General features: G+C 32.2%; 1 long non-coding RNA gene across 6 annotated transcripts in view; it reads right to left on the bottom strand.

Annotated features, from left to right (window-relative positions):
- LOC100577945 overlaps nt 1-26,368 on the bottom strand; it is a 274,124-nt gene that overhangs the window by 94,903 nt on the left and 152,853 nt on the right. Inside the window, exon 3 of one of the 6 annotated variants that reach the window (XR_001705521.2) lies at nt 785-847. The exons of the other annotated variants lie outside the window; for them this stretch is intronic. This is a non-coding gene — a long non-coding RNA (furin-like protease 1). The remainder of the gene's footprint in view (nt 1-784; nt 848-26,368) is intronic. 6 annotated transcript variants of the gene reach the window in all.

Below are 26,368 nucleotides of genomic sequence, written 5' to 3'. Positions count from 1 at the left end.
TTGCAAAAAATTTCCGCCAAAATTGTAGCAAGATGATTCAACGAATCAGCGACTATTTAATTCTAATTATATTCTGTATAAAATTTAAAAAAAAAATGTGATACAATGCAGTAAATAAGTTTACAAATATTGTATAAATTCATATTACGAGGACGATTAAAATATTTATATTTTTATTTATTAATTGTACATTTTGCAAACTTGTGCAAAAAGTGACCATCAAAATATTTACTCGAATAATTCTAAACGTTTCATCAAACGTACTCTGACTTTATGAAGATTGGTATAGAAAAATTTCCAAAAAAAGAAGATAATTTCGTTACAATCCATCATGCAAAATTTATTTACTTGTACGAAATAAAATTATTTTTGTGCCATTCCATAAAAAAACAGTAGAAAACTATTTTAAATAATTTAAAATTGTTATCATCTCTGTATTTCATTACAGGCAAAATGTGTCCGACAAGAGTTTTTTTCGTAACTTCATAAACGCATGAAGTTTAATTTATTCTCCTCGCGTCTAAAAAAAAAAAAAAAAAAAAAAAAAAAAGGAAGAAAAAAAGACCACGAGGCCGTAACCACCGAATTTAAGAGTACAAACGGGGCAAACAATTTAAACGTTATTGGAAAAGTGCACATGAGTTTGCTCGCTCGTCTATCCATGGAAGAATTACTTCGTTCGAAACTTTTCGCCTCAAACTCGCTATCTGAAATGTAATACCCGCGACATCGAGTTGTCGAACGAGTATTGGAAGAACTCTCCTCGTGCTTCTATCCTACTTACTTTTATGGAACTTTGACCAGCCGCAATCAGAATTCATTAGTTTGTCGAGTTAGCATCGCTCACCTGAAACAAAAAAGTTATTTTTTTCTTTTTTTTCATGTATCACATGCGCACTCGAAGCGTAACGTTGTGAGAAGTTTTATGGGCGTGCAAAAATAAGGCGAAGAAGTTTCGAGAAAACGATGACTTTTTAAAGAAATAAAGATACATCGTTGAAAGTTTCATACTATTCTTCCTTTGAATTATTATCTTTATTTTCTTATTCTCGTATCTCGTGTTGAATCATTCCCTTTTTTGGTAATAATATTATTAAATTATTGTTCAATTATGATAATCTATCAACACGATGATGAATTGCAAATAAACGTAATATTTTAAAATTCAATTATATTTACGATATCTCAAAATTATTGATTCAAAGTAACACGAAATGAAAGCAAGGATTTTTTTTATTCTTATTTGTTAATAATTTTTAACGATTCTGTGCATTTAAAAATGATTCATCATCATCTTACACTCATATCACGTGTTTCCAGAGAAAAAGAAAAAATTTTGAAGAATTTCTAATGGAATTTTATCTCATGAGACTTATTTAACAATAAATTATTCTTTTTCTTGTAAATCTGAAACACGCATATAAAATATATATTCTATAAATAAACAAGTAAGTAAATATTCATAAACAAGAAAAATATTAATTCAATTAATTTATCTGGATTACGAGCGAAAGAAAATCCGCAATATTTCTATGAATATTAAATTTTGATAATATTTGATTACTTGCTTACAAAAAATTATATATACGCAACGAACGAAATGAAATTTATATATTTCCCATAAAATTCAATATTATCTCGAGGAATAATTTCTCGAACAGCGCGAATATTAATAAGGATCATTGTCGATAATCCAAATTTTATATAAATAAAAAAATTACATTACATTATTTACACACCTATAAATACGATATTATCGAATTAACCAGCCATTCGTTTATCCAATCGGAGATTTAGTCCCACAGGTGTCGTTCGAATAATTTCCAATATATATAAATTAAACAAAACGATAAGCTAATTCAATTAGAGGAAACGACTATGGATTAAATCGAGGTTAAATTAAATCCAACTGATTTTTTTTTTTTTTTTCCTTTTCGATGAAATCGATCGACGCAAAAATTTCCTTCGATCATAACGAAATTAAACGCGATTAACGAGGATCATTGAGGAAGAGCAGATATCCGTACGAAAATTCCGCTGACATAGGGAATTCACGTAGGGAAGACACGCCTAGGATACATTCATGTACGTGGACCAAATTTACGATGGACGATGTGCAGTAACTGACTGAATATTATGCCCGCCTAATGGCCGTTTTAACGATCCCACGGTTAAAGGAGAACGAATCCGCTTACTTGTGCTTGACACGAGTGTTTGCAAAAATTATCGACGAAATTTTATATTTCGTTGTACGTTGAAACACGATTTCTCGATATTTTTCATTATAAAATTCGAAGGAATTAATGTTTTTAATCTTTGGAATTTTTCTCAACATCTTAAATCTACTAAATTCTATATTGACTTGATAGAAAAGTTGTTTTAAGCGTTTACAGAGGAAAATTGTATCAATAAATGGAAAAGAAGTGTTACTTGGAATCTTTTTTTTTTGGAAAACATTAAATTTAACACGTGAAAGACACGCGTGCATGAAAGAGATTGCAAGTAGAAGGATCGTTAACTAACAGCTTTAATTTCAACACAAAGTTAGAATTTATCATTATAGAGATTTAACTAAAATATATTCCTTGCCAGGGTTTGCCAGGTTGGACAAAGGAATATGAAACTATTTCATTATGTCTAATGAGAATTTCATGGATACGGGTCGAATATCGTAGAAAAATGTAATATTATTCGTGGAAATATATAATATAAACTTGTCATATTGTGTAACAATATTTCAATATTTTATATTGAATTATTTTCAATTCATTAAAAAATATTAAATTTCGTATTATTCAGAAATTTCTTAATTTAAAAATTAAGGCATTTATCAGGGAGATGATAAATATTTTTTTAAACAGAAATATGTGATAAGGATTTAGAGCTCGAGGAAAAAGAAAAAAAGTAAACTTGACTTTCCAAGAAAGATTTGTCAGTGTTGAACCAAGTTGTCTGACCATACACGGAAGAAACTACTTCATTGTCATTCCGTTGCTTCAATCTATTTTCTGTAAAAATTCTGCTTTGAGCAATTCACGTTTAATTTAAATTAATATTACAATTTGTTCGATGGAAAAATTATAATAAAAATGTAGAAAATGATTAATTTCTTTGACACGAAGATTTACTTTGATAATTTATTTTTAAACAGAAAATTGTAGTATTTATTTACAATTATTTATTATAATAAAAATTGAAAATAAAGTTTCTTCCCCTTCCTTTTTTATTCTCATATTGTGATTTTATTTAAAACAATTTCAATCAAAAAAAATTAAATAAACAGAGTTTGAAGTATAATTTCTTCCAGATTTACAAAAGACAAGGCATTGAATGTTACTTAAGAACAAAAAGATATTATATCTTATCTCGTGTACAGATAAAATGATAAATAAATTGCAAAAATATCCATGATAATCTTCCTAAGCTAATTCTTAACCACTTAGCTTATCTATCGAATTTTTAACACGAGATATATAACGAGATATTTGCAGTTAAGAGGAAGCAAATTGAACCCCAAGCTATCATGCTCAGCAGTGGTTATGTAATTGCAATAATCGTGATCTCGAACTCGTATCATAGAGATATTCCGGTTCAATCAGAAGATCGTACCACATACTGTATTAATCCTGAAAGCCTATCATAGCAGGAACCATCGAGCCTAATGCGTCCTCACGATAACTATACTCATGATTATGCGTACCCCTCTATTCAACGTTTCCTCTTCTACACACATACACACATATACACGTGTCTATGTTGCATGAACAATGTTGTTTCATGCTTTGATAATAGTATTATATAATAAACGATGAACCAAATGGTTTGTTGTTAATTCCAAGTTAGAAGAAAGGAACAATTTTTAGAGATAAAGTATTATTAAATATTGTTGAGAATTATATCAAATTATCAACATATATTAAATTGTTATCGAATCATTTCCTTTTCTAATATAAATCTTTCAAACGAGATGATTTATAGAATTCATAATTTTAAAATAATTCTTAATAAACAGTTTATTCTCATCGTTTTGAATTGATTGGTTTTTGATAATATTTTTTTTAAACTCGAATTTTTGAAGAATCATTTAGAAAAAGTATCAAATATTTCAATTTTATTTGTTTTTATTGAGTGAGAGTTTTCAATTAAATTTGGAACAATTGAAAAATATGATTTTTTTATAAATTATCGTTGTTAAATTTAATTTTCTATATCACGAATGGAAGACAAATCTATTATATTTTTTTTTTTAAATTTTCATCTTATTATTAATTTCAAAAAAAACTATGATACCTCAAAGAAATGTCTGTTACAAGGATACAGAGAATATCGTTCTTTTCTCCAATTTTTTATTACTAGAATAACGTGTTAACACGATAAAAAAAAATTTAAATTGCAAATCTATATGTATTGAATGGAAAATCTCAACTAACTTTTCAAAACTTTTATTGTTGACGTGGAATCGGGAACGTGTATTTATTGATTATACGCTCAACTACAAGTATCCGACTTCATCAATTCTCTAATTTTAAAATTCATACGGAAAAACTCAATTATCGTGCACCGAGAACATTTGGCAAAAGTCGTCGGCGAGGAATGAATGCAGAAATTTGCGAGTAAAAAAAAAGTAAACCACGGTTTTCCGTTTGCCCAAAAAACAATTACCCCGAAAGAACCGTGGAGGGAGGGAGGGAGGGAGAGAGAAAAAAAGGAGAACAATTCAGCAAGTTCCAAAAACACGGTTTGGATCAGCGAACGATCCATGAAAAGAGCAGCAACGAATTAAAAGCGAGTTAAAGCGCGGCCACCGATAAAAGCAAAAAAAAAATATATATATATATATATATAGTTACTAACCGACAAAATAAAAGAAAAGGAAGACAATCGGTTTGATTTTACAATCCTGACACAGGAAAAAAAAAGGAAAAGGAAAAGCAAGATTTCTGCTCGACGATCTCTATTTTTTTTTCACTTGTATTTATTTCCATACATTCTCTCCCTTCTCATAATAGATGCATACCAAAGAAGAAAGATTTACAAAAGAAAAAGATCAAGATACGATGAAATATTAAACGTTCCAATTTTGATTCCAAATGTGAAATACAATAAATGTGAACAAACTCGATACCATCATAATATTTCACAAAAATATATATATATATATTTTCATCTAATTAATAGAATCTAATTAATAGAAATTTCAATTTGCACGAATAAATCGTATCGTAATTTCGTTTACGTTTGTTCTAACGCAACGGGGAAGGAAAAGAAGCATTCGTTCGTGCGATAATGAAGCCCAGCTGGACAATCATCGTGCGCTGGCAGTTAGACGGCCATGGCTGACCGTTTATGAACAAGTCAATGCAAATACAATCGATGACGGGAGCGGCAATTGGCCGCAACGAATGCTCTAGGCGTTGTTGAACACACGTGCAAAGCGTTAATGACTCTTCCGTGCATCCACTGCCATTGTGCAAACACATTTGCTGTATGACCAAGTCACTGTATGGCTTTGAGAGCAAACAGAGCGAACCGTCCATAGACTCGGACGCGATAATTTTCGGCCCAAGCGCCCCCGTTAAAGTAGCCTTAAAACGATTCTTTGGGAACAATTCTGGAATCAATTCGTCGCATTTTTCTTTTTCTTTTTTCATCTTTTATTTGCAACATTTCACAAATGTTTTAAAAATAAGTTTCAGTACTCGTTATTACATATATATTATTTTAAATTTTAACCAAGTTTCTATCTTCCAACCCCAATCTTTGATTTAAACTTTCATCATTCTTAGTACATCCTTGGAGCATTATGTTATACACCGTTGTTAAATGTTCTGGAAAAAATCCATTCTATCTCGTTAACCTGATTTTTCTAGAGTATCTATAAAATAAAAGAGAAATCGAGCTTGCAAGATACAAGTTATAATATGATAATCGCTATTATTCGCTCTATTATCTATCTTACTGCCTCAATAATAAAATCAAAGAGGCTTTATAAAATATTTTTTGGACGATAAACTATACTTTGATACCTTAAATTATAATAATTCTCAAGAAAAGTAATCATCATTCCCTCCTTTCATCCCACAGTTTCGTTACCAATATCACCCAATAGTTAGATTAAAAATAAAATACGTACGAATTTAAGTAAAATGAAACAAAGAAATAGAGAGAAAAATTCCCCCTCACGGCCGCCTCTGCAAAGCCATCTCTTCTCACAGTCGCTGGGATTCCATTTCGAGGAACTAATGGGAGACGTTGAAAGGGAGAGAAAGCGGGTGCTGCTGCGCGATGGACCACCCTCCTTGCAGTTTTATTATAGTCGTGGGCCCGCATTAACGCACCCCGGCTATCATTACGCGTTTCAGATCCCGACTTCTCGTTTTCTCCGCGCACACCGTGGCGGAAGGGATACAATAAAGGCTGGCTGTTAAGGGACGAACGACTCCGAGCCTCTTATTGGCACCGACCTTATTATTTCCCTTCGGTTTCCGCGACAACGCGCTGCCTCCCGTGCGCTTGGGGAAATTGGGCATTTTTCCTCTCCCTCTAACTGTTATACGACTCTTTCCTCGCCGTGATTGGAAGATTTCACGCCGAGTCTCGTGAGATTGATGGACGAGATCGTGTGTAATATCGATTTAGTTTAATGGAGGAATCGTGGTATCGTTTTGGCAACGTAATTATTATTAGAAGTTTAACCAGAGAAGATATTGATTGAATGAGAATCTTTTTAGTTTAGAAATTTTGACGATGTAATTAAGGGAGAAAAGTATATGATAGATGTAGATATTTTCTTCAGAAGTTTGAGAAAAGGATTCGTTGATTTTTTTTCCTTGCTCCTGGAAAGAGAGATGTTTATTGTTTTGCATTTAATTGTAGCGTGGAAAATATGCAGTTTATTAGTTCAAACAAAATAGCTCGGTTTCTTTAATAACTGCAACTGTAAATTAAAATTTTTCTCTATTTAATTACGCTCTCAAATTCTTTTATTAAAAGGAAGGAATTTCGTTTCAGAAGAAACGTCTGTTTCTTTATTAGGGGCTTTGTGAAATTTTTTTCACATCGTTTTTTTCCTATTCATTTTAGAATTTTCTTTAGAAGTGAGAAACGAAGTTCAGAAAAGTATTTTCCATCTTTAATCGATACATTGAATATATAATTGCATATTTCATTCGTAAAATTTCTTTAGGAAAATATATCACGATCATTTTAATATCCATCGATAATTGTATCATATTATATTAACCATATATCATATATCAACGGTTTCGTTCCTCGAATTAATTACACAAGGACGATGAGATATCTCGCATTTCGTATTTCACAGTCAGAGACTGATGACAAGATATCTTGTGTTTCATACGCACTGACAGCATCACAAGCTCTTGGTTACAATTATCAAATACATACGACCAATGGACATTAAATATTCTATAATTAATTTCCCATATAAAAAGAAATACATAATGTAATAAAATTTAAATATTCCTAATTGAATTAAACTTTTTACCATACAGCCATTCTAAAAAATCAATCTTTAATGTATACTTTAATGCACAACAGAACAAATAATAAAAATTTGAAGCTTATAAAAAAATAGCAGGCCTTGATGCACATCTAAATCACAAAATATCTCCTCTCCATCTCTTTTCCCCCTTAACTTAAATGAAATATATATTCTATTTACAATTAAAGAGAATAAAGTTCATGAATTAATTTTAGTTATTGAAACTATTATATAAATTGGAATAAATTTAATTAATGTTGACATTAAAGAAATTTGTTTTCAATTTATTATTTTATAAGAAAAAATTATTCATAAACGAAAAGGGAAAGTTCCAATTTTTAAGAAAAATAAAATTTGGACTGTAAAATTAAAAATATCAGATTTAACAAATCTAATAGAGGATAAATATACAATAATTATAAAAAAATAGAAATAATCTAGGAATCTTGTTGGTAGATTTAATATTAATTCTAATAATAGTAAATTCTATTAATATTCATTGAACGAAGATGTTATTTGAATTTATTATCAATGCAAAGATTGTGGCTAGAAGTATAACGAATCATATTTAAAATTTATGAAGAAAATAAACAATAATTCATTTTATAAATTAATTAATTACTGTTATAAGTAATAGTATATAAATTTATATACATCAAAATATTTCTTTCATCAGACATATTACTTTATTATATATAATATATATTATATTAATTTTTAAATGCAATTTAAATGTAATAATAATTAACTAATATCCAAAATTTATTAATTTAATTAATACTATAAAATTCAAAATTTTATGTGCTTAAACACTAAAATAAATTAAAACAGTATTTATATGAATATAAACCTGTTAGCTTTATTTAGCTTATTATATAATATTTTAGTTTAGGAATTAACTTTCATTATCTCAATCCTAAACGAAAATCAATCGCTGTTCTCTCCGCGATGCCAGTCAACCGATTCAAGAGGCGACGCTCGAAGGGAGCATCGTCCTCCTCCTCCTCTCTCGAGAAAGGGAGGGGAAGAAGAGGAGGGGGAGGAATTTCGAGGGGCAAAATTAACGTGTCCCGGCGCGCTATCATTTCGCGGCTCGCCCCGTGTAATTTCGTCGGTGTGCTTTCACGTTCCCTTCACGAATCTCTACGCCGTAAACATGGCCGCCGCTTCTTTTACGATTGCGGGAGTAATGGCCGACGCGATTTTCGCATCTCTGGCAATTTCCGGCTCCAAGATCCAGCCAACGACCGATTTAAATTAGTGCCTCCTGTCCCTTTGTCGCCTTCCTTTTTCTCTTCCTTTCTTCCACGTCCGAATATCGCGACTATTATTCCAGTTATTCTTCATTCGTTCGAGACGTGAGCTAGTGTTTGGAATCTTTCCTTTTCCTTTCTTTTTGGAACACGAATCTTCCCTTTTCCTTTCTTTTTGGAACACGAATCTTCCCTTTTCCTTTCTTTTTGGCGCGAAATTGATTGACACTGAAGAGGTGTAAACGTGTTCTAATTGTTTTCTTCATTATGAAAGGATGTGAAATATTCGTATACTATTTTCTGAGTAACTTTTTGATGAAATTCTAATATAATATTTATAATACTAATAATAATACTACTTTGTGAGTAACTTTTTGATGAAATTCTAATAATTTTAAGTAATTTTAATAGTTTTTATCGTTACTTGGTTCGAGAAAATGAACGATAATCGAAGATTCTACAATCTTAATATACAACTCTTCGAAAAAGACGGGTATAAAATGAATGAAATTTGGAGATTCGTTGCACCAAGATCTCGTCTCTTCGATAAAGTTGAAAAAGCTGGGACAAATATATGACTAGAAATGTCACTAGAGATCCGCAGGTGTCTTCCGGCGCGAAATTATCGTCTCGATTCGACGTGAAAGCGACGTAATGACACGGGTTAGAGATTCGCCTAGGCGGTTCCGAAATATTTGGTCCGGATAACGGGGCGCAGCCTTAACGTCGGTGAATTAATTAAACCGCGAGCTCGCGTGTAAAAGCGAGCGATGCGCGTGCTGCTTTTAATTAAGGCGGCCTCCACCTTTCCGCGGTAAACATAAATTTAAAAAGTAACACAAGGCGAAAATAGGATTCAATTCGCGATTTCGTGCATCTTTCATATACATATACATATATACATGCGTGTCAATTTCTCCATTTCCTTTTTACTTTCATTTTTTCCTCCAGATAGAGAGAAAAAAATCGACGAGGAGAAGGATTTCTCTTTCAACCGTGGATAATTTTGTGCTCGTTGAAAAAGATGAATCCGAATTTTGAGAATTCTGAAAAATGAGAGACCAAGTTGTATTTAATTCTATCCGTGACTGGATGTATTCCAGGACGTAAAATGAAAGTAATATTTCTCATTCATTCGATCAAATTCTGCACAATTAAAATTGGCGACAGAAGAATGATGAACAAGTTCGAGACTTCGTTGCGCGAGGAAGAAAAAGGGATTCGAATTAAAAACAATTAACGAATGTTCTGCAAAACAGTCAAAAATGCCCTACTTCCATCTATTTTCCACCTTCGAAACAAGGTTTCACGCTCCGTAAAACCGATCTCCTGTAAAAACATGGGCCAAGACCCCGTCCAAGCTTGACACACATTCGAAAATGTGGCGAGTTTGCTTGGTGCAGGTAACGAATTCACGAGGCCGCAAAGCGTGGAACAATGGCGCACGTTCGTTACTAGAATAACTAGGCTTACGCCCGGGACAAAGAGATCGCGTCTGTTTCCAAATGGAAGAAGGAACGGTTCGTGATCATTGTTCATTGTAAAAACAACATCGATTGGGAGAAAAAGAGAAGGCGAATGTATAACATTTTGCCTTTTGAGGACTAACAGGAACGAACGATTGAGATGGAGTGGTTCACGTGAATGAGGAGGTAATTACAACTGGTTGACACGTTGCAGATGAACACTCGACGGGATAAACAATGGTAAATGAAATGGAGGAAATGTTCTCTGCTACTCTGTGAATTTTAATGGCGAAATGTAAAATTTGACGTAAGATGATCGAGGCTTATCGTCAAGTTGCGAATAATTTATTAGTCGATTGATTTATTTTTGTATTCGTTAATAGAATTTAAAGAATATTTGAGAAATAAGAATTTGAGAGAGTTTTATAAATGAAACCATTATGCGAATTTCCATTCTCCTCTCTTTCTCCCATCTGTACGATAATTCTTGTTCTTTGACTCGGTATCTCATGGCTTGCCAAGCATTTAATCTCCCTTTTCCCCGTTCGAGCTTCCTCGAAATTCTACATTTCGGTATCCTTAATATCTTTCTTCTCTTGTAATTCTACTTCCCATATTTATTACTTCGCTCCTTCTATTTTTTACCTTCGTTTTCCTCTCTTTCGCGTTATCCCTCCAAAAAAATAAAATTAACCAACTCTCTCCAACCAGAAATTATTCTTATTCACTCGCGAAGAAATTTAACCCAAAAATTGAAGAAACTTTCAATCGTTGAGAATAATCAATAAATGTATATAAAAATTTCTTCAAACTAATTATCATTAGTTATTTAATTATTAAAATTCCAAGAAACGAAAAAGGGGAAGAAATTATTAAAAAATTGTCTTCGTTTCTTCGCAACTCTCTTCAACTCTTCATTCCACGGGAACACGAAGCGCACGAGTCTCGTTCACGCCGTTGTTGCTCGTTCGAGGCGATTTTTTTCCTTTTTTTTTTTTTTTTTTTTACACGGCATCCGATAATGGGAAATCAATGGAGCATCGATACGTACACGGTTCGTTTGCAAACGGGCGGTAATTGGCCGCCCCTAACGCGAAATCGATGCGTCCCTATATTCTTCGCGACTGTTGAGCTTCGAAATCCATCGTCGCAACGCGACGATTCGGCTCGTAGTTTGCGTTAAACGATACATTTTCCTTTTTTTTTTTTTTTTTTTTTTTTTTTTGGAACACGTTCAATCGCTCGCGAGCCAATACCAGGATAGATTTCGAATTGTTCCGTGTTTTAAACGAGTAGTTGGTAGGATAGATACGCTCCTCGATATGACGAATATTACTCTGGATATTTTTTTTTTTTCTTCAAAGTAAGAAGATTTGATTAAATTCTTAAATCGTAAATTCAAGTTTAACGAATCACAAGGTTGATATTTCGTATTAATTTAGATAATTCGTGGAATGTATTTAGATGATAAAGTCTCGATGCCTTATTGTTCTTCTTCGTTCATCCCTTTTGATATTCCATCCAGAGTCTCATTAAGATTTATTATTAATTTGGATGAAATTATACTTTTGCAAGATAAAAAAAGTCAGAATTAAACTAACGAAAGACTCGTCAAGAATTGAATAAGCCATATAAGAATAATTTTAAGTTCGAATCTTTGATTTAATTGTTCGTGCATTGAAAAATATAATATAAATATAAAAGAAATCGAGAAAAACTCGAGGGAAAAGGAAATTCGGTTCAACGTCCCCGATTCGCACCCCGATTCTATTACAATTTTTCGGGCTTCCACCCCCTCCACCACTGTCTAATTTCAAGGGGAACCTAATATCTTCCGCTAGGTTAACCGTGTTTCGCAGGGACCTTGAAATACCCGCGAGAATGACGGAGAGGGGTGTCGTGCGCAAGGGTAACAACCCCCTAAAACGTTACCCTGGCTACTTAATCGAGGGTCGAGCTTTCCCCTCCAGAGTCGGGACCAACTTTGGAATTTCTTCTCGTTCCGTTTTATTTCCCTTTTAGATACAACGTTTCTTTCAGATAGATATAAACAATGCGATATTTCATTAATTATATTCCGTTGTTATTTTTCCTTCTTCTAACAACTTGAACAACAACTTGTTAATCGTGTTGAATTATATATTATTTTGTTTCTTTCTTTTCTTCCTATTTGAATTTAATAAAGGCTTCTTTTTAGTTTAGATCTAGATAGAAAATAGAAATGAACATAATAATCGTGAATTCTTTTTCTCTGTGTATTATTTTCTCTGTAATTCAACGATGTCAAATCGTATTCAATTTTCGTGAATATACGATTCTCTTAATTCTGTAATTTTTGAAACGTTTCTTTTCTTTCTTTTTTTTTGAGGAGGAAAATGGAAAATTTTATCTCTCGGATGCTTTCATCTTCTGATCTTTTTATCCATGTTTTTCACTTCGACTGACTCGTAGTGGAAATTCATTATTATGGGGCTTTGTTATTTATCGCGTTAATCATCGATTATTTCATCAACATTTTATTCAACAGTTTATCTATTGGCTAATTAGCGATTGATAGATTTCGTTAAACGATATAAAATTTGAATATCCATAACGAGAAACATTGACGAATCGATTTTACTTTTAATTTCTCATTACATCTTTCTTTCGCGTTGCAGAGAACACTTTTATTCTCGAATTTATTACTATCCCAGTAACAAATAGAATTTTCTGATTTGTCCCGCGATCATTTATATCATAGTTGAGCAGGTAATAAAACAAGACAATTTTCTCGCGAATGAGTATTGATTAATCGTAAAAATTAACTTTCCTATTGGACACCGCTCCATTCCCACAGCCGGGCGAGGAATCAATACCCTTTAGATGAGGTGATAAAATTTCCATGTTTATGATTTTGCGTAAACTTGGTCGTTTCAGGAATCATAAAAAGGTGATAATAATGTTAGCTTCGATTACTGCCTGCAATTAAATATTTTGCAAAATTATCATTGTTCTTATTTCAATAAAAATACATCCAACTTTTTAGTTACAGTATATAAATATATACAAATACATGATCTTAAATATATCGTAAACGTGTCTAAATTCTTTTTTAAAAATTCACAAATTTAAATTTTTCCTCGTATAATAAATGTACATCTACGTTTATAATTGTATAATAAACATTACATTACATAACAAGTTGAAAAATCAAGCACATCCACATCTAAAATTTACATTTTCATTTATATTACATCTTTGTAAATAATTTTGCGAAATAACGATCACTTGACACGTTTTAATTAACAATGAACAACATTTAAAAGGAGAGAAAGAAAAGAAAAACTCTCCAATTCCGAAAAATATGAATTTTTTTTTCCTCCCCCAGTGCAACGAGTTTGCAAATCTCGACAACCCTTCGATCGATCGTGGTAGAAAAAAAAAAAAAAAGAAAAATCGTGACGTGTCGCCAATCCTGACACAATTTCCCCGTTTCCCTTTGATGTCGCCCCATTGTACACGCGGCGAATTAAAATCGAAATCGATCGGTGTGATCGGCGATGTTTGAATTCATTAAAAAAAATTCGGGTTGCTCGGCGTGGAAATTGAAAATCTCAATTTGTTTCGAGGAGGGGAGGAGGAGGGAGAGGGTGCGAAATCCGGGAAGTCAATTAGTTATAATTGTTTGAAAATGCCGAATAAAGGCGGTTGTTGTTGCCTATTTGAAAAGGATAAATTGCCATTCCCCGCTCTCAACTGATTTCGATTCTGTATATTTTTACTAATGAATTAGATAGATTGAGCGAAAGTTTCGGGAAATGTATTGGAAACTATTTAATTCAAATTGTTGGTGAGAATAATGAATATTGTTGTCGAAGAAATTGTACGGGGAAACGTCGATTATGGAAAATTCATACTCGAATATTATCCAATAAAGATGAAATTGGATTTGATTGATTAATTTTGAAAAATGAGATGTTTGATAAAAACTAAAAAAGATATAGATATAATCATTTTTAAATTTTATTATATTCTAAAGTGTGATAAAGGGGATGAAAATTTTTCAATATAATGATTTTTAATTTTATTAAGTTTAAATATTAATAATTAATATCAATTTTCCAATACTTTAAAATATATACTCTCTTTATATATACAATCATTAAAATTTATCAAAGTGAGGAGAATTATTATTGATATTTATTAGCAATCCATATAAACAAATAGACAAAACTCGACAAAAACTTGCATTTATAATTGATAAATACCACTATAAGATATCATTAATTTCAAATTAATAATTTAAAATCAGGAATATAATAAGAGAGGGAAAAAATGATTCGATTCTTTCATTCCTGATTACAATGTAAAACGAGACAGATAATACGTACGATTTCCAATTCGAGAAACGTTGCACGTCAACTCTTTCATCGTCGCGTCAATTTTCCAACACGCTACCATTTTCTCCCTCTTTTTTTAGCTTCGCAACCATTTTTCGAAACCATTTTATCGATCTTGGATGAAATAAAACAAAAGACGCGATCGTCCAGAAAAGATTACGTTCCGGCCGTGGAACGTTCACTCTCTCCCCTCCATAAAATGTCAGACGACTTTCATTCGCCGAGTTTATGGGGAATTGCATCGAGGAAACTTTTCATAGTTGTTCGAACGCGGCTATTCGTGCGAATCGACATCAAAGATAGGCAAAAGGCGGTACAATGTTTAAGTAGAACGAGTGTGTGACGTGTCGGACGTGATTATAGATCGATCCTGAACGTGATAAATGATATAATTCATTGTTGGAATATTTATGAAAATTGATTGTAATGATCGAAGGAATGGCTTAATTCCTCCACTTGTTTGTGTCTGCGAAAAAGTGAATGGATTTAAATATTGATATTTAATAAGAAATTTTACGATGATGTATAAATTATAATTTTTTGAATGTAAAAAAAATATTATAGCTGATAATATGATAAAAGAAAGATGAAAAATGTTTAAAGAAATTAGATTAAAATTTCAAAGCGACAAAATTCAATTAATTTTAAAAATTAATTTTACAGAAATTATGGATCGAGGGCAAATTTTCTATTAAAAATTATAATCGATACAATTATAAAGGAAAGTAAACATGAGTTCTTGGAAATGTTAAATTTTATTTCTTAAAATTAAATGATTCAAGAAGGTTAATATTTTGCGACATGATATATTTTTATACAGATATACAGTGATGAAAAGTTTCGAATTACTCGAGAATATTACCTATAATAGAAACTTTGCACGGCGCAAGTAGTATAAGACCACCAAGTGTCAGGCATAATTACACAAGTTGCGGGCACGATAATTGCTGAGAATCTCCTAGGTGGCACGATAACCTGTTGGTCTCTGATAACAGGCTTCATGCCAAGACCAATGGATGAGGCGTCATTAACATTTACAATATCTTCCACGAACATCTCATTATCCATAAAGTATTAACAAGCGTTGAAGACGTAGAATAATAATTTCTTTTTTTTTCAAGAAAATTCACAATCCCTTTAATAAAAACTTTTAAACATTGATCGCATAATTACGCGTCTCTTTTCGAGCAAAATCAATAAACATGATTCTTTTGAAACGAAATACTCGGCAAAAATTTTCAAATTGCTATCGAAATTGAATACTTAATATCACAAAACGTGTTTAATTATCGTCAAAATTAATTTAAACCCCCGTCTCAATAAATTCCTTCCGTTCCATCTGGCAAAAGCCAAATCCAATTTAAACCTCGATCCATCTCTAAAGACGATCTGCCACCCTCAACCGGCGCTTGACACTTGTCAATCCGAGAATCGAGTTACGAATAAGTTTCGCCACGGTTTTAAGCTTCAGCCCAGTCGTGACATTCCTGCCAACGTTTCGCCAGTTATAGAGTTTTTTTTTCCCCCAAGCGAAAGTCTTGGAAAAATCTTTCGACTAGTTTCGTCCAGTATCGAAGTTTTGCAGAGGATGAAACCGTCCAATTAATGCTTGAAACGTTATTGGAGGTCGCTGGAAAATGGATCGATGGAAAAATTGTTTTCTCTTTTACCTTTGGGCGATTGAATGGTTAGATTGGAAATTTTATTGTGACTCGTACTATCATACGTTTCTGGTTTTTAATACGTTTTATTTTGGTATGTTGCGTTTGTTGCTCAATTCGATAGTAATAGTATTGAAATATATATATATATAGGTGTGTAGTTTCATGGTAGGATATCTTTCAATGTATTTTCTCTTTTTTCAAGAATTTTTTAAAAAAATGTTACTCATGCGTGTCCTTTCTTATTAAAGAAGATTGAGAAATTGTATTTTTTTATCCTTAAAATCATTATATTAATAAATGTTAAAATTAGATTGCACTTTGAATTGATGCAAATTATCATTTCTTTTATAATGAATTGATATAATAAATTTACATATATGCTTATATAAATTGGAAAAATTCAGAAAGATCGCGCGAATAAATAGCTGAAAGTGTCACAGATTGGACAGAATGCTCTCAAGAAAAATGAGGCGTGAAGGAATAGAACCGTCATTTTATCCGTGTGATTTAACAAATTGAAAGGTCGATACGGAAAAACCGATTTTTCACACCTTTTCTAAAGCGTTCGCTTTAGAACATTTTTCCACATCATATGTGTTATTTTTCCTCTATATACATACGTATGTATACCTCTTTTTTCATAAAAACCAGGTGTGCTCGTTAACCGGAATATTGAAAAGTATACGCTTGATTCTTTGACGATCCATCTTGTTCCTCGTCGCACTTCAGAAAATCGCGGATTCACACATTTTTGCAAGCTTGATTTTTAGAAAGATTTAGTGAAAAGAAAAGAAAAGAAAATTTCATATTTTCAAGAAAGTTGCGAAAAGCGATGAATATTAATTACTTCTTGAATATTAATTACAGAAGGGAATCAAACAAAATTATCGTTAAATTTCGAACGTAATCTGTTAATTACACGCGATTTATATAACGTTATCAATTTTCGTGTCATTTCCTATTAATACAATCGACATTTCGATCTCCTTTGTATTCGTGCGTAAACTATCCTACGATTTAGTTTAATCACTCGAAACAATTATTCGAACGTTATCTCAACTTTAGAATATTATCCGCGGAAATAATCATAATCTCGTTTGCTCATTTTGCTCCAAATTGCCCGCATGTTTTCATCATCATTCGCGTCATCGATATGAAACTTCAAATACCGATAAGTTATTAATAATTTATCACGTCGTTGCATCCATCATTTATTCCAACTGCGGTCGGTATTTACAACATATTGTTACAAGTATTTTAAATATTTGCATTTGATCAAACAGAAATTCATTGCTAATAATAATTGTTTCTATTACAATAATATTATTCATTATTTTTATCAACTTCGTTATCCAAATCAATAAAGCTTCGTTTGTCATTTATATTCAAATTTATAAATTTGGATATAATTAATTTTGAAATTATCTGCACAAGTTTTGCCAGAAATAGTTAAAAAAAAAAAGAACTAGGGTCGGAAGTTGCCGCGTTGAGGCGTTAAAACAGGAAACTGTGTGCCGACCTCAAAGAAATTTGACAAGAAAGCAGAAGTGGAAAACAAGAAACGGATTAATCCGAGCCAGAAAGTTTCGTTGTTTCGAATAAAGAGATACCATCGGTTGCCAAACGCCCCTCCAATAGTGCAACTTCCGCTTCTGTTTCCTCGGAAGAAGACAAAGAGAGACGAAAAAGAACACGTGTCGATTCGAGGGAATAATTTTTTCGAAACTTTTTCCTCGATCGAAAGCCAATTGATAAAACTTGATAAACCTTTCATCTTTTCATCTCGCCAATTATTATTATTAATAAAACTTTGTTAAATTTCTCTGCTCGGAAAAAATTGTAAAAAGAAATATTTTCTCGAGGAAAATTTATAATAATAATTATAATGATTGGATAGAGATAGAGAAATAAAATAAAATATAAATGACACGAAACACGAGTTGAATAATCATTAGATTAAAGTGGTCCCGCAATGAAACCATTGTGAGATAAAGCAATCGCGGTTTGACAAGTGGAACAAGACGGTCATGATCAGACGCGTTAGAAGTTTAATGCATTCCATGCAAGTGGATTAAGAGGATAAATCGTGTCAGAGGATTCAATTTAATGCGATGATTTAATAATAATAACTGTGACTCGTGTACGGAGGGAATATAATAAAAATATTCGCACAATGGAATCCATAAAAATGGCGAAACACGACCGACTGTGAGTGAGTCGACCACCACGTCATCGAAGTATCGCCGCTGTTTGCCAGATGTCCCCCATCAAAGTAAGAATTCCCGCGGGGGGAGAGAAAAGAGGGCCAACGAGGTCCTCCAAGTCCTCCAACGACACGCTGATCTTTCCATCTTCTTTATTGCCCGATAATTTTTCTTTCCCTTTGTCCAACTCGAGAAACACACCCTCTGCTGGCTCAATTTGTTAATGGCAGGCAGAGAGCATCGACGAGACAAATGTTACCATAAGCATGCAGTTTGCAAGGACAATTGGCGAATAACGTTCCCTTCTGGCCAGTCTAACAGTCGCCGTCCCCTTTCCGTATCCTCTTCTTCACAAGCTGAAGAACGTCACTTTTCCACGATTTCCCTTTGCTTTATTGCTCTTCTTTTTTTTTTTTTTTTTTAGATTTATCATCAATGGACGGATGACGATAGAACGATCGAACGAACGAACGATGCAGATGCTGGCTTTTCTCGAATGCATGATTTGTTTGGAAGAGTGATAAATTTTTTAATTAAGTTTTTGATTTATGTTGAAAAGATTGATACAGTAAGAAGTGAGATTGGTAGTAAATCGAGAATGGGCAATAAATTTCATTGCTGTGTTATTCCAGAGATTAAAACTGGTTTTCATGATCCTTGGTAAACTGATTTATTCATTGTTTAACGAATGTGGATATTTATAAGATGAATTTTATTCTCTTGGGGACATTTTGTAAGGCAGAGATAAGATAAGACAAGATTTGAAAATTTTATATAATTATAAAATCTTATATTGTTATCTTTCTCATATAAATTCGGTGTTTTATATACGTTTTTCTTATAGAAAAATTCTTCTCCCTTTCTTTGTTGTAAGGGCGATGATAAAAAAGTAAGAGAAAAAAATTCAATATCCACGAGGACGACAAAATATAAATACATTAGAAAAATAGAATAAAAAATCAAATATTTAAAAAGTTCAAGTTCAAACTTCTCTTAATCCTAAGCTAATAATATAAATAAAATTCTAAATTCTATAAAATATATCAACCTCAATCATGGATACAAAATTCATATTACTAATGATAAAAAAAATATAAATATTATTGGTCTATAAATAAACAAATTTGAATAATTAAAAAAATTATTTTTTAAATAATAATTTTAATCACTAAAAGGTTGAATAATATAATTAAAACTATAATCATCAAGATTAATAAATTAATTAAAACTCAAATTATTATTTATTAACTTAAAAATTAATATAATTAAATCCTAAATTTAATGCACTTTTATGCTAAAATAATTTACAAATTTAAAGTCCTTTCGTACAATTAATTTATTTTTTATTATAGATAGAAATCAACTTGAAAAAATAATAATAATTTTTAAGTGATAGGGGATGATATTTGACAAGTCACACGATCAACCCCCTATTTTTGCACGGCCTCGTGAAATCATTATACACCGAAACGCCTAAGGGAACCCATTACGAGTTTTATAAATTGTGGCCACGAACCTCCTCCAGGAATAACCTTAAATAACGAGTATAAAAACGGCCTTTACAGGAAGTCCGTTCGAGTCCGTGGCCAGTTCCTCAAGGACATTTTACGCCGCTACTTCCCAACCTTTGCCTTTGGGTCGACGGCGAGGCGCACTTTAGCAAACGTATCGCCGGCGGAAATACGACGCCAGACGAAGTACGTTTCTCCCATGGAAACGACAGCTTGTCTCCTCGTTTAATGACGAGTATCGAGGTGCACGGTTACGTAATGGCACGAAAACGTTCAAAAACTTTCTTTTCCTTCTTTCTTTTCACCAGAAAATTATCCTCCCTTAAAGAAAAGAATAATCAAGCTCCCTAAATAAATATCGTTACAAAATCTAAATCTGTGGAAATAGGATAAACGATAATTAAAAAAGATAATTCCTTTGGAAGTAAGTCGAGCTGACCAATTTCATCGTTCGATGAATTATTATAATAACGTTTCAAATATTCTTTCAAATTCTTGTATATTTTTCAATCTCTCGGACAAAACACTCGATCGGAACCGAAAACCTAAACTAAACTCCAACTGCTCGAAAATCGTTGGAAAAGTTGGACAACGCGAGTCGAGGCTCCATGGGCTCGAAAAGTCGGAGTAATTCCTCCGATTATAAAGCTCGATCTCCGATCTCTCTGCGAGGAGAGAAGAGCTCTCTTTCTCTCTCTCTCTCTCTGTCAGAAGCGCGGAAAGGAAATTGCCTTTTTATAGTCGGGGGCGGCCGAGAATGAGAAGGATGGCTTTATATCGAGGGCCATCAACGTGTAGGCGTCGACCGCGATTCCGAGTATCGATTCGATCGTGCGGAGGAAAGAAAGAATATATTCCTTTATCGGTTTTATTATCTACCTTCTTTTCATCGGGCTCTTTCGAATGGACGAGGAGGAGGAGAATAAAGGGGAGGAGAGGAGGGGGTTGCACATTCGACCCTTTTCTCCTCGATCTTCCAGCCACTACCCTTCCTCCGTTAACCCAACCATCAATGGCGGACGATCGACGGTGGTTCTAAGCAAATATATTTTCCTTCCCTCTCGACGCTCTCTGATGGCGATTTTTCATTTGCCTCGACGAGAGTGTGCCCTTGTTTCGATTTTCTTTTCTTTCTTTTTTTTTTTTTTTGGCAAGAGTGATTCGACTCTGTCTGTTTAACGATGATGGATGGAGATCGTGGAAACGTGGAGGGGATGTGAGTCTGTCGTGGATTGATGGAGTGGGATACGGTTTGGGAACGCGGACTATCGGATTGTTTGGGTTGCAAAAGGGTTGAATTTAGTTATTGTTGCATTATTTTGAAATAATTAAATAACGGAGAGATTTTTTTTTCTTGCGAATTAATTTTTTGATGAATATTTCTGAAGAGAATTTCATTATTTAATATCAGGAAAATAAAATTTTATTGTTATTGTTATTTTTTATTTCGTTTAATTTAAGATACAATTTAATAACGATTGTGTAAGTTTCTGACATGTTGTATTATTCATTGGAATTATTTTATTTAAATTGTTGTTGATCTTTTATTAAAATCGTTAGGAGTCTCTTATTCCTTCTCTTACTTTATTTTCTACGTACGTAAACTGAGTGAATTCTTGACATAATTTAATCTTTAATCGCGTTTCTTTATTTAATATCTAATAATTCTGATGGTAAATAACACTTTCATTATCCTTTCAGTTATTTCGTGAAGGGGAGAAATTAAAATTGAAGAGAGGAAAGAAAAAAAAAATATTTACACAAAATCTATTTTCATTTCAATGCAAGCAAGCAGTGTTCTTCTTACTCTTCTTCTCGGATTAAGACGAACTTTGTTTCGTAGAGAATATTATTTTAAATTATTATCTTTCATTTTGACTCGACAAGGTTTACCGGCTTCATTAAAAAGAAGAAATCTTTAACTTTGACGCGAAATCTCTGTAACCAACGACGTCGAATGAATTCCAAGTAAATACACTCTCCTGTGACGCTTGGCATTTACGTTTACCTTGTTTGATGAGCGATTTTAATTAACAAACATTTTACAAAACGCGATATCATTTGCACGATAACGATGAAATTCGCAACGTATTATCAAGCATAGTGAAATAACGATCAACAATGTAAGAAGAATAGAAAATTTCACCTCGTTATCTGATAGAATTTACTTAAACGTTTGAATTCGTTTGAAGATGTTTGAGATTGTGTGAAACAAAAATTTTACTTTATAAATATTAAGATATATTATTCGTAGAAAATATATACAATCATTTCAATCCATTGATAAGAAAATTAGTCTGGAATTCTAATAATTCGAACGTGATAGATTTATTCAAAGGATTAAATTATTCGAAGCACAAAGCGAAATTATCTACGGTTCTGTAAAAAGTGTATTTAAGTTTCGTAACATTATTTTTACTCTTTATTATAATACACACATACATACTCTCTTTCCCTCTCTCTCTGGTTTAAAAAAATTTCTCTGAAAAATCCTTCAAACATTCACACGAGAGAAAAATTATACTCGAGTACACACACCTGCCAGGTGAAAACGCGAGAGGAGGCAGGCAAAGGAGCGACGAAATAAAATTTTACAGTGAAAAATTACGCTGGTAAAGGAATATATATATATATATATATATATATATATACTTTCCCTTTTTTCCATTCTTCTTCCTTGGAAACTTTCCTCAACTGGTAGTCCTTTCCCCCCAATTTACCACATATTCGTGATTAACCGTAAAGCAGGTAAGCATTTTAGCGCATTTCCAAAGCTAAATTTTGTCCCAACTATGCTGTAATTCAAGAACAATGCGGGGCCACGTAATATTTGTGCTCGAACGTAGCTTTATTCTCAACATCGTGCTTTAAATTATTATTAACAACCTTTGGAACAATGCTTATTACGAAAATTCCCGGATTATCGTAAGCTTTTCCTCACGTGGGACGATTATTATAGCGAGAAATTTGTCCATTTGAACAAATGTATATACCAAGTATCATATTGTTAAAAATAATAATTTTAAAGTGATAACAATAATTATATTACATCTGACCATGTTTATAGATATGTGATTCAATCGAATGAACGATGGTTACGTGGCTTTTATTTTATTAACAACTGATTGTTACTGATTATCGTATAATTAATATTATAATTAATATACGATTAATTGAAATTTGGTTATTCAAACGCAGAATGATCGATTCTATTCTTCGAAACGCATTTCTTTTGGTAAACATTTATATTTGAAAATTATTAATTTTTCATTTCACGAGAAATTTGATAATAACACGATAATTATATTGTAATAATTATCGTGTGATTGTTTCGGAATATTTTATGGGGAGAAATTTTCGAGAAGAAACGAGGTGTATAAACAAATTTTTCCTATTTTAAATCTCACCGAAGCCTTTTCACAGGATTTCCATCCCTTGGAAGGAACACTTTCCCACCCTTCTAATATCGTGGCAGCAGCGATCGATAGCGGCAGATGGGACAGAACAATTTTTTACGATCCTAAGAACTTTATCCCCCCTTTTTAAAAGCCCAGTATTCAGACTTGCATCAACATTGCAGCGTTATTTTTCTTATCTTCTTAAAACCCCGTAAGTTTTAGAAAATTTTTTAAAAAATGATCGAAACGGTGGTGCTTCTTTAAATAGATAGTATAATAAAGCTTGAAATTAATTTGAAAAATAAGAAAAGATATATCATATTTTAATCATTCCTTGATATTTCATCTTTATTTTCAGAGACTATATTTCAAGATTTCGTTACTTTTAATCGATACATTTTATTATTTATTTATATTCTAGATTGATTATATCATTTTATTTATTTTAACTTCAACTTTCGATATCTAAATTCTATAAGAAAAGAAAAATTCCAAACATCTGATTTATAAAATCAATCATTTCCAATTCTCGATCTTTCTTAATATCTTGAATTTATATAATTCTGCTGGTTTTAATTTTCGTAATTCTAAGTAAATTGTACTTTGTGACATCATACCAAATGTTTTCATTTCATGTTTCAAAAATCATTCTAAATGTTTTTGTGCAAACAAAAATAAATATATTATTTGTGCAATAAATTAAGAAAATAAGTTTTAACTTTCCAATATTATTATTTAATTTTATATTTTCAAATACATTTAATCAATTATATAGCATAATTAAATAATAAGCATGTTATATAATAAATAAATAATAAATTCGAATTTATATTATTTTCTCATTTTTTTAACATTTAATATTAAATTTATATATATAATTTTTATTACATATACTATTGTATATTACTTACAATTACATGTTATAATGAAAATTAAATAAATTATAAAAATTATATATAATATAAATTATAATATATAATATATTATAATATATATATAAATTATATATATATAATAAAATATAAAAATTAAAATTAATAACACAATAAACAAAGTAAATATATACAAATTGATTCGAGATTCTTCATTTCCAACAGCTTCAAATAAAATAAAAAAAGAAACGAAACAAAAAAGTAAAAGGGCACTTTATAAACGGGGAACGCGTTAAAAATCGCAATTTAATTCCACGAGAGGAATGAATCCCTCCATAAAAACGACACCTCGACACCTCGTCCTCGAGGAAAACCACTTTGTACAGACTGTGGAAATGAACTCGGGATACAAATTAAAGGAGGTGGCCACGTGGCCGGATTATTTCCGACTTGAGGCGTTGGTTCGTTCGAGAACGCCAGCTGCGACTATCGACCGTGAGACGGTGGAGAAATTCTACGCGAAAGCTGCTCTCTGGACCCTTCGAAGGGAGGGCTCCCTCCAAGCGCCACCTCCCCCAATCAGCCGCCGCAGCTTCTGTCCCTTCTTATCCCTGATTTCGATCCTGCTCCGACGCCCGACAGCCATTTTTACGTCCATTACCCGAAATTTCTGGATAGAATAGAAGCAGAGGATGAAGTGAAATTTCCTTTTTTGAGGGGGGGGAAGAGGGAGGTATTCGTGATTTCACGCGCGGTGAAAGGGAATGAATTTGATCGAAAAATTTTTCGAAGATCTTAGTAGATTTTTAACATTAATTTGAGATCTTGTTGAAAATTGATTTTGAGTGTGAAAAAAAATTATTATATTATATTAATTTTATGGAAGACTAAAGACGAATTTTTGAATAAAAATATCAATGATCAAGAATTTACGACAAGATAATTTCATCTTGCAAAGTAATTTCATCTAATTTCTAGATATTTGAAAAATGGTTTAACTGGAAGGAAAATTATTAATCGATGCAAATGAAGGAAAAATGAGACTTTATTACCGATTGTAAATGAATAAATTGGTTATGTACAATCTCTGATGAAAAGAATGAATTCATGAATTCAGAGCAGTGGAATATTTCGAAATATCAATTTCAAAGTACAATCGGGTTAACCGAGATTCCCTCATTTCGCCGGGAAATCTCAAAATTAATAGGCTCGAGCCCCGAGTTGAAAGTTAGTTTCTTTGAATCAATATTGAAGGAAAAATTAATATACCCTATTAACATCTCTCCTTTTTAAAACTTCCTTGCCTTTTCAATTATAAAACAAAAACTTTTTTTCTTCCCATTTACCCAAAGAGAGATTATCACTGCTTCACTATTCCTGTTAAAATTAATTCGTAGAAAAATAATAAAATCTAATTTGTACGAAATTATTGAAATTATTATCTTCTATCTCAAAGATAAAAATAACGAAATTATAGAAAATTCTTATACGAAGAAAAAAATCTTGATGATAATAAAATTGCTTATATTAACGATCAATCCTCTCTGTATTACTTTATTTTCATTTCCATCCTGCTCTGTTCCTTCCCACGAGCAAATTGAAGTGCTTTCGTTCGTTGCTTACGAACAGCGACTAATTGTGGCCACCGGATCCGTGTGGGCAGAGCACGGTACATTCATACACGTGTATGAACAAACTTGGACGTGGAGTGCGCTTTGGCGAATCGATAGTGTGGCCAAGTCGACGTCGATTGTCGAAACTCGCCGATTAAATTACGGCCCGAACAATTTTCGACTCGATGTTACGGGGAAACTTTATCGAGACTGATTACTCGACGACGTTAGCTGCCGGATAAATCTTCTTGTTTTCTCCCTCAACACCCGATTTAATCGATCCCGATTTAAAGTCGATTAACGATGATCGGCGAATTCGACAATAGTTGTTATAAATCGTACTTGATAATTTTTGATAATAAATTTTAATTTTTAACGATAACGAATTGGAATATTTTTAGGAGATTAATCGGAATCGAATAAAAAAATCTTCAATGTATCATCGTTGCAAACAATATTTATCCAGAAATAAACGTGTATATTAAGTTACTTTAAATTCAATTA

Source organism: Apis mellifera, linkage group LG14, assembly GCF_003254395.2.
Source record: "Apis mellifera strain DH4 linkage group LG14, Amel_HAv3.1, whole genome shotgun sequence".
Lineage (NCBI taxonomy): Eukaryota > Metazoa > Arthropoda > Insecta > Hymenoptera > Apidae > Apis > Apis mellifera.
The sequence above is the reverse complement of the archived record's forward strand: the minus strand, read 5'-3'. Positions and strand labels throughout refer to the sequence as shown.